Source organism: Pteropus alecto, unplaced genomic scaffold, assembly GCF_000325575.1.
Source record: "Pteropus alecto unplaced genomic scaffold, ASM32557v1 scaffold79, whole genome shotgun sequence".
Classification (NCBI taxonomy): domain Eukaryota; kingdom Metazoa; phylum Chordata; class Mammalia; order Chiroptera; family Pteropodidae; genus Pteropus; species Pteropus alecto.
The window spans coordinates 7,486,565-7,497,951 of NW_006494612.1; positions in this window are offsets into that span (position 1 = coordinate 7,486,565).

Below are 11,387 nucleotides of genomic sequence, written 5' to 3' on the forward strand. Positions count from 1 at the left end.
TGCGTGTCTCTTCTTGTATTGTCAGTAATACCACTTTCTTCCCTGTAGGTTCTGGTGGGGGCTTCTTTTCTGTGATGGTTTTATTTTTCTCTTCAGTTTCTTTAATGAGTTTGGCCAGCTTACATATTATATTTTTTACATAGTCTCACTGTATTCTCCTGATCTCTAGTAGCTCTGTTTTCAATTCTTATTTTATAAAAGTGACTTTCATTAAAGTTTTTAAAATTTAATTTTACAGCCATATGTTTAAGCATAATTTTCTTCAATACAATATTAGCAACTTTTCAAAGTTACTATATATAATTTACCACTTAGATTTTTTTCCTTCCTTTTTGTTTTAGTATTCTGTTTTGTTTCTTTTTGATTAACCATATTTAAATAAGGTTCATACTTCCCAAAACAGCTATTTGCAGGAAGGACTAGAGCCATCTTATGGGCAAATAGAAATTTTCTTTACAACAATAATATTTAGTTCTATTTTTTAGTTTATTCCTCGCCAGTCAGCTGAGACTAGCTGCTCTAGAACTACTGCTCGAGCTACTCATATTGCTGTATTTCTCTCCTCTATCATTTTTGCAATGTGGACTGTGTGTTTCCTGTTCAGCTCGAACTCATCTTCTCAAAACTACACCACATATGGAAGGCTCTCAACAGCAGCCTGCTCATGTGTTTTCCATGTGGCCAGTAACATTTTATCGGTTTTGCACTGTGACAGTTTTAAAACATGGCCGCACATTCTTTGACACTGCTCTTGTCAAGACTTTGGAGTTTGGTGTTTCCCTTAAATCTGGCAGGCTTGTGATTGCTTTGACTAGTAGAGTACAGTGAAAGTGATGCTAAGTGACTTCTAAGGGTAAGTCACAAAAGGCCATGTGGCTTTTGCCTTGTTTGCTAGGACACTTGCTCTTAGAAACTCTGAACTAAGATGTAAGAAGTCCAACCACTCTGAGGTTACCATAGTGAAAAACCATGTGAAGCACAAGCGTAGACAGTCCCAGCTGAACTTAGCATTTCTGTCATCCCGCAAAGGCACCATGAGATTGAAACTATTTTGGACACTTCAGACCGGCCCATCCACCACTTGGTTACAACAGAATAACCTCTGTCAAGTCCAAATGGAACAGAAGAATGGCTCAGCTGAATAGTACTCAAATTGTTGTCCAAAATATTCATGCTATATAATAAAATGGTTATTGCTTTGTGCTGCTAAGTTTAGCCGGAATAAACATGTTTATGACACTTACTTGGAGAAAAGTGCACTTGGTCTGATTTTTATGAGATTTATAGCTATAGCCCTGTATGAACTGTCTTTTATTCTACATTACAATTTCAGAGCTTCTAGAAGCCACTTTCCTAGCATTTATATTGAGGTTTGAGCAATCTCACAGTTTCAAGAAAAGTGGTTTCGCTTCATTATCACTTTTGCTTTTGAGTGGTTGTTAAAGAAGGAGAAATCCATATTTATATTACGAGGTTGAAACCAAGTCTCAAACAACATGTTAGATAGATGATGGAATTGTGACTAACAATGCTAAATAATGTGAGACTTCTAACAGAATTTTTCTCTACCTGGGCCAATGGTGAAAACGCTCAAGTCCAGAATGTGAAGTGACTTTTCTAAAGTCATAAAATTAGTGTTAAATTTGGTAAAATTGTCAAATTCTTGATCCTTCTTCTTTTACTTTGTTCATTATGCTATAACCATTATAAAATGTCAATAGTGAGAATTCCAGATAAAGTATTTGAAATTCATAAAAATATTTTACTCTTGCAAGTAACATAGGAGAATTAAAATTGAAAGGATAAAGTACAGTAGCAATTTGCTAAATGATAATCTGTAAATAAACTTTCTTTTTAAAAAAGTAAAGAAGATATGTAAGTTTAAAAATTCCTGGAATGGCTTAATGGACTGCCATATATTTAAATGAGGTCAAATATATAAATAATTAGGGACTTTCCCAGACATTTAAGTGGTAATCAGTGAACAAGGAACTCACTTTTATTCATATAGTAATGTAATTTCATTCGTGTTAATTAATTTTAAATGTCGGTTTGGCACAATGTCTTCATTTATATAGAAGAAACTTTCCTATTTATAGTCCATATAGAAATTTAAAAGATTTTACTAATTTCAAAGAGGTCTATATTTTATTAGAAGAAGCACATTTAATATACTAATTTGTATTTCTCATCAACGATGAACAGAAAATCAAAGATTGATTTCAATATGAAATTGTTGTAATGTCTAATAATGTTAAAAATCCTAGAAATGCTCAATAATTTTTTTATAGTTAATGATTTCTGTATTATGTATTACAATCGATTTGATTCAGAGTTATTATTATGTTGTGGGTATTGTCCTAGTGGCTGGGATTACAAAAGCAAATAAATCAAAATTCTTGCCTTAGACAGAGTTTTAAGTTACTAGAATATAATAGATTTGCAAACTTAATTTACATTTTTTAAATTGACTATAAAAACATGGTGCCAAATTACAATATGTAGAGGGAAGTAATGAGCTGGGAAACTAAAAGTGAATACATGGTTTCCTGCTTGAGAAATGGTGACTTGAGGCAACATTGAGCAAAACATTCAACAATTCAGGGAAAATAGGTTTTATGGGAAATTATCCTTTAGATAGTTTAGAATTAATATTTGATACTTAGTAAGCAATTTGTAATATGAATTTCCAGTTTGATAGAGAATAGTTTAGAGATGGATGTTTGGTTATTGAAACTATTAGAGTTAAAGGGATAGCTCAGGTCCTCTAAATAAAATTATAAGAGAACAAAGGATGGGATCCAAAGGAAGTACACAAGCTGAGGGAGAGTTTAATGGAATGTTAAAGAGATCTTGGGATTTAAATATCAGACAGTTTCTGATGACCTGAGAGTAAATTCTGCTGAGTGCCAGTCAGGCATCAAACTGTAATGAATTACACTGAGGAATGAGTAGGAGTTGACAAATTAGAAATGATGACAATGGTTACTTTTTCAAGAATTTTGGCAATGAAGATACAGGAGGTATCCAAAAGCCGTTACTAATCTCCAGTTCCCTTATCCACCTCCTACTCATACTGGAAAAGACAGCAACATGTTTTTTACTATGCTTAGCAGAAGATGTTATTGAATGTATATATTTTATTTTTAAGATCAGAAAATTGAGCTAGTCTGTACTTAACCATAACTTAATTTCAAGTTACTTAACATATATATATATATACTCATATATATATATAACATATATTATATCATTATTTTAAACATGACTAGAATACATACTTCAGTCAACTGAGAGATGGAACAAAATTATCAACCCCCAGAAAAGGAAAATTATGGCATAGAAGGACTTGCAGTGAGTATTAAAATCATATAAACATAGAAAGAAGAGTAAGTAAAGCTTAAATGTAATTACAAGACAGAAAGCAAATCTTTCTCTGAAATCACTGATGCAGACATTGCAAGCCATTACTATGACCTTATATCCTTTTAGCTAGAATGCTCAATTATTCCTACAATATCAGCCCTTTGGTTCTACTGAAATGATTTCATTTTCTACCTGTGTATTATCCATTTAGCTATCCCCATCATGTATTCTCTCATTCATTATAGATTTCACGATTTTTCTTTTTGACTACATTCTTGGGAATATCTAAAATTCCTTTAACTCACTGTCTTTCCCTTTGGCCCCTTGTCAAAAGTACCAACCCTGGATTAACAAATATAAATTGTTTTAGTTTCCATCAGGAACTCTAGGAATTATATCCATGTGCTACCAGAAAAAATGTACAAACAATTGATTCCTCCACTAATCTGACTTTATTTAGGTCCTAATGTCTACCAGGCAATAATGTGATATTTCTTTAGTCACCTTCCTCTCTCATTCACCACTAAAGCAGATTTAAACTTTCTTTTCCACAATTCTTTGGCTGCAGTTCTTTCTTATTTATTTTCAAAAACTTTACTTCTTTCTAATTTTACTTAGAAAGTAGAGGGGAGAATCCTCATTATTACACCAATAAATCTAAATCTTTCTACTTCCACACTCATCCTTCCCTTTGGCTAAATTGTAATGATAGAGATGTTTCTAGAAAATGTACTTCCCCAGCTGGGTCGTAATCATCTGCCTTAGGGTCTTTCCCCTTCAAAGCCACTTCTGAATTCCTTTCATTTTATTTGAGCTTAAATATGCTCAAGTCTTTCACCTCTTAAAGAAACAAATAAAATCTCTACTATGCACATTTCCTTTATCTCCAAGTCACTTAAAGAATTGTCTAAAACTCATTGATTCAATGTCTGGATTTCACCATCCTTTCACTCTTCAACCAGTCTACCTTCTTAATTTACTATTTTACAGGAACAGCTTTGTCCATGTCAATCTCTGACTCCGTATCACCACATCTCCAGGAGTATATTTAAATATTTTTCATACTAGATTTCTCAGCAAGATTTAATACAGATAAACAAATTCTACTTCCTTCAGTTATCTCTCCCCTTGAAATTCATGACAGATTCTGTCGATTTTCCTTTTGGTCACTAATTTTCAATATTTACTCATCCCTTCAATACAGTAGTTTTTTAGGGCTTAGTCTTAGACCTTCTGTAGGTCTCTATAGATGATGTAAAATCCATTCTCATAGATGCACATATTGACTTCATTTCTCTTTCTCTAGGCCAGACCTTCCTTCTGAACTCCAGAGGCATATATCCAAGGGCATACTCACATTTCTACTTGAATATTCACTAGTTCCTCAAATCTAAATCATCTTTTCCTAATGTGAACTCAGCTTCTCTCTAGCCTCTTCCGGGATCCACTACCTAATTTGTGCCACCACCTCTGGTAGGCAGAACTCTAAGATGGTCCCCCACCCTCTGGTTTATATGCCCTGTGTAATCCCTGGGGCTGTGAACATTATGGGTTTCACTCCTGTGATTGATATATGATATATGGCAGTTGACTTTGAGTAAGGGAGATTGTTCATATGAGCCTAACCTAACCACATGAGTCCTTCAAAAGCAGAGATGAAAGTCAAAGACTAGAAGCATGGGAGTGATTCAGCATATCGTTGTTGGCTTGAAGCTAGAAAAGGCTGCATGACAAGGAATGGGAATGGCCTCTAGGAGCTGAGAGCTGAATCCTAGCTGACAACCAGCAAGAGAAAAACATGACCTCAAAGACCTGAATTCACCAACAAGAATAAGATTGGAAGAGGACTTTTCTTGATAGCTTTGAAACAAGAATTCAACTCAGCCATCACCTTGATTCAGTCTTGTGATGCCCCGAGAGGAAATTTCAGCCACACCATGCCCTACTTCTAAATAACAAAACTGTGAACAAATAAGTGGTTATTGTTTTAAGCCACTAAATATGTGGTGATTTGTTATGCAGCAGTAGAAAATCCATGGAGTGTCTGAGTTTGAGTTAAAGAATTGTAGAAACCATTATTATTTTCTTTCCTCTAACTTATCCAAGTTTAGTCAATGAGTCTTGCAGATTCTCTGTCATATATTTGAATTCATCCACTTTTATTATTCCCCCCACTACCAGCAAACCTATCATTACTGTCTCTTGAGTGGACGTTTGAAATACACTCCTAATCTGTTGTTCCCAGTTCATGCTTACCTCAATTTAATCCATTCTTCACAAGATAATCACTTTAAGTTTTCCTCAATACCTTCATCTCGCTGATAGTAAAACACTGTTAGTTACATTCTAAATATTTCACTGATCTGAGAAGCACTGCATGCTGTCTCCTGTTGTTCTGTACGGCATCACCTTTTACCACTATGTCATCTCACTACGCTACAGCCTGGGATGCCTTATTTTAACTTCTGCGATGTGCAGTGCTCCTCTCACTGCCAAGCTCAGAATACTCCTTCTGTAGGTGTTCTTGTCTCGCCTCCACCCTTCTTTGTCTAGCTAAATTCATAGTCATTCCTAAGTCCTTGGCTGTATAGCCCTTTATCAAGACAACTTTTCTAACACACCAAGATCAACGAACACCTGAATTTAATGTGTACTATTTGTGCTAGTCTCTATTAAGCATGCTAACTACTGCTATCTCCTCAGTACACAGGCACTCAGTAAAGGATATATTTAATAAATATTTCTAATTTAAAATTAAAATACTTAAAATAAGTTGATAACAACTGTAACTCATTTCTTAAGGAACCATATACTTCCCCTAGTATTAATTATTTTAGGATGAGAATCATTTTAGTATGAGTATTGACATGGACCATATAGAATTTTCTTATCACAGCCTCCTCGGATCATATGAATGCATTCTAACCATGTTATAATTCATCTACATGTATCATAACAAATTAATACTTTTTAAATGATGATTTATTTGTTACTCTTGTTTGAGGTTAAATCTGTTTTCTTCAGAGGCAATACTTTGTATTTATCAATTTCTTCATGGATTGACCCTACAATGTTACAAAAATCTGCTGCAGGTCTTCTTTACTTCCATTTTTGTACTTCACAATCCACATGGGAAACATTCAAAATGTGAACTCAGTTATTCACCAAAAACAATAGTGAGCGATGCCAAATTGAAATAGAAACAAACAATACATCTTATGTCAGTAACACATGTGGAAAGAGCAAAGTGAAATTACATACTTATCAAAGTTAATAATAAACTTTATATTTTTGGAAGTAACAAGACCACTAATAACCATACCATTGCACACAGAGTGTAACTGAGAAACAGATGTTTTAAGGGAACATGCTTGAAGCTAAACCCACTAATACATATATTAAAACATACCCTTGTTCCCCAACTGTTCATTGCTTTTCCAGATTCTGCATAGATATTATTTTTATAGCTGTCTTTATAACTCAGAGGATAAATATGCAAATGCTCTAATGCCTGTTATGACAGTTTGATGTTGATTTTTTCAGTTAATTAAAATGCATCTTGGTATGCAATTAATATGGTATGCATGAAGAGAAATAAGTCACCAATTATACCAAGTTTTATGTTTTTTAGTGTATCTTCAATCATGTTTTAATATTATCTAGATCTTATACTTTTTAAAAACTTAGGACTGTAACTTTTTCATTTTATTTTAAAAACTATTTTCTCACATTTTTTGTAAGATACACTCCTCCAGATACTTGAGGGCTCTGATTCTGTATACTACATAAACATTTTATCATACATATGGGAAACAATTAAACTCAGATATTATATTATAATTCAATTTAGAAAACACAAAGAACTTTACAATGTATTTTTCAGTCATCGTCTTTTGGTTGTGCCAGAGAAAATATTTAAAAATTGGTATGAATTAGGAAGTAGTGCAATTAGCCAGAGCCCTGGACACATCTGCTCCATTCGTCCCACTGAATTAGGAACTCTACATCTGTATTCCTTTAGACATTTAAATTGTGTTAAAATTTCTGTGGAGTGAGAGTCGCCAGACTTATTATTGAAAGATTTATTAAAGACTATTGCTTTATTTGAATATCTTTCTAATCATAGAATGATTTTTCTAAATGTTGAAGGAGGTTAAGTGGAGGAGACATTGCTGTTGGAAGAAATAAATAAGTCAAATATAGTATTTGCTAAATATTCTTAGTAAAATTATATATTTTAATGTAGGTGAGTTTGATGGTCAAAATATTTGCTTTTCCATATACAGATGGAAATACTTTTCACATTTCTTGAGAGAAGTTTTGAAAGTAGAGGGACAGAGTGTTAAATCTAACCTTAAGATTATAATGAGATTAATCATCTGCTAGGGGCTGTGTGGTTCATTGAGTGTGTCTCACCAGGGGATAACTGGAATGTAAGCTCACATTTACAGATGGTCTTGTGGTTACATGAATCTCATTTGGGCAGCTAGATGTGGAAGGCAGTGGTAAATCAGATTCAAAACCTGCAAATATACTTGTTCCAGTTCTGCTTGGATTATCAAAGCCTTAAAAATGCAGAACAAGCTTTTTTCGTTATCATCTTGTACAGTTTTGCTGTGCAGATCAGTCATGCCAACTTATTCTATTACTGATTTTTGCTACCTCACAATTTGAGTAGGCTGACAAAGTTTTGAGAAAATCTTGCGATTTATTATTACACTGTATTTTGCTAGCAATCATTTTATGTTTTCTATATTTATTTGAATTCGGAAGTGTAGAAAGTTGTACTTCAACCCAAATTTTAACTTTCACAATTAAAACTGGAACTGTTTTCTGCAGTAATGTATTACTAAAACTATTTATTTATATTTAAATGCATAATAGTTTTAAGTAGTTTGATGCTAAAATTTTAAACTAGGGTCTTACAGATGAATTTTCTACCATCTTCATAGTTTATTTTCTAAATTTTATATTCTTTATTCTGATTGTGTATTATTATAGAAATGTAAGGGAATAAAATGGGTAACTATCCTTAGCAATTAATGAATGGCTAGCACCAACCTTAAGTCCAACTGGATGTACTGACAGATTTCAGATCCTTAAGAATAAGGTAAGAAATGACTAAACATTTCTCAAAATAGCAGATATAAAAGTTTTAATACTCTCTATTAATTCCTTCTTTAGTCAATTTTGGGGTTAAATGGATGTTAACTAAATATTTTATTATAAGTTCATTGGCCACTTTTACAATTTATTACAAACAGATTAACTTTTTTTTCCTTTGTTGTATTCCCATGAGAAAAGCAGCTGCAGGATCCATTTAGTCAATGAAAGAAAAAGTTAATTTACATCTTGGTAAATGATAAAAAAATACAGCATCACAGTTAATTGCTTTATATAAATAATAGATAGCATTCTCTCTCTGAAGACTTTAAATGTTAGTCAAATTGAAATAAATAGTTGCAATATATCTCGAGTATACCATTTGGGTTACAAGATGATCCTAGCACAGTTATAGCATTTACTTTCAAGTGACATAAATAGTTTCATAATGTAAACACTTAATAGAGTTTTTTTCTAAGTCAGGTTTATGGAAGTATAATTTACAAATAGTAAAATTCACCCTTTTAAATTCACAACCCTGTTCATTTTGACAAATGTAAGGAGTCATGTACCCATCACCACAATCAAGATACAGATCATTTCCATAACTCCAGAGTTCCTGTGCACCTTTTTACAGCCAGTCACCTTCCCTTATGCCCACTGGCAACCACTGAGCTGGTAGTCTTTTCCCATAGTTTGCCCTTCTGAGAATGTCATAAAAATGGAAGCAGACAGGGTGCAGCATTTTGAGTCTGGCTGCTTTTACTTAGCATGATAACTTAGAGATTCATCCATGTTATTGCATGTATCTGTGGCTTATTCCTTTTTTTTTTTTTTTTGCTTAGTAGTATTACATTGTAACAGTATATCACAAAATAGTCATTTACTAGTCCATGGGCATATAGATTGTTTCCAGCTTTTGACAATTCTGAAAAATATAAATTCACAAATATTTATATACAAAATTTTATGTAAATATGTTTTCAGTTTTCTTGACCAAATATCTATGAGAGAGATTGTTGGGTTGTATAGTAGTGAATGTTTAAGCTTATGAAAATCTCTTAAACTGTTTTAAAAGTAGCTTTACCATCTTGCATTTCCACAAGCAATGTAAAAATGATCTAGTTCCTCTCCTTCTTCACCAATATTTAATATTGTCATATAAAAATTGTTAACCATTCTAATAGATGTGTAATAGTGTTTATTTGTGGTTTTGTTTTTCATTGCGCCAATTACTAATAATGTCAAGCATCTTTTTATGTGTGTAACTGTCATCCGTTTATCTTCTTTGGTAAGGAGTCTGATCCAATCTTTTGGTCAAAATATTTTTAGAGGAAGAGTTACTTATCTTATTATTATTAAAGTATAAGAGTTCTTTATTTAATCTGGATTCTCTATCAGATATATTTTATGCAAATATTTTCTCAGTTTATGGCTTGTTTTGTCATTTTCTAAAAAACATCATTGAAAGTTTTAAATTTTGATAAAAGCAATTTTGAAATTTCTTTTGTGAAGCATACTTTGGTGTTATATCTAAAAAATCTTTGCTTAATACTGTTAACGAACAAAAATTACCTCACTAGTGGAGACCAGAAAATACTAGACTGATTGGTTTAAGGTCACATTCCTGGAAGGGCTGAAACTGCAGTTAAGTCTTGCTTTGTTGTCATGGGGGCAAGCAAGTCCATCTTTGGTGTATTGTTCCTTTTTTTCAGTAACCCAAAGTCACAAAGATATTCTCCTATATTTTCCTCTAGAATAGTTTTAGTTTCAGGGTCTATATTTAGGTCTATGGCCTATTTAGAGTTAATTATACAGCTTAAAATATACATCAAAATTCTTTTTTTCAAATGGATAAGTTTTTTTTTTCCCCCAGCACCATTTACATAGATGTATAAGTTGAGGAGGTCCATTCAATTTTTATAACGAATGAATATTGAATTTTTTTCAAATGCTTTTTCTTTGTATACTGATCTGTTCAATGCCTCATCTGGTGAGGCATATTGGTCGATATTTGATTTTGAACCAAACTTGCATTCTCAGGATAGTCTCACTTAGTCATGAGGTATTATACTCTTTATATATTTCCGAATTCAATTTGCTAATACTTTATTGAAAATTTTATACCCATGTTCAAGAGAGACACAATTTTGCTATTGTTTTCCTGTTTTCAATTATATTATTTTCTGCTTTTATTTTTATTTTATTTCTTTTTTCTTCCGTGTTTATGTTTAATTTACTCATCAGTTTGTGTTTCTGCCACATATCTTGAGTCTAGATTCAAACCTGTATCTTGCTTAGACCAATGAGCTATTAAAAAATGTAATGCAAGTAAAACTTAGAAAATTTTTTTCATGTTTTCACTTTTCTTTTTTCTTCTGTGATCACAATGAAATTATCATGTAAGAGTGTCCAAACATGTAGGGAATTTTTATGAGTTTATTTGAGCCCAACTGATGACACTGCCAGGAAGCAAGATCTCACATGCTCCGGAGAATGATAATTTTGCAGCTTCTTTTATATATTTGGAATTAAAGAGGAAAAGTAAGGAAGATTGCATGAAGGTGGGAAGAAGCAAGGTATAGGATAATTAGAAAGGTTATGTGCTCTTCTGAGGGTAGTTACCCTCCTGATGGGGTCTGAAAAAGAGGCATGGTAAAGATATGTTAACTTAGATACACAAAAACAATGGACAGGGCTTGCTTAAGACAAAGATAAACCTTTTATTAGGAGACTTACAGTTTTGAGATGTGATACTTATCATGATCTGCCCAGTTAAGGAATTTATGATCGGATCACCCTGTGAAGTTACTTTTGGTTAGATTTATTACAGTGCCTCTTTTTTGTTCACAAAATCATGCCAGCTTGCTGGAAGATGAGACACATGGAGCAGCCTCAGGTCTCCCTCGTAAAGCCAT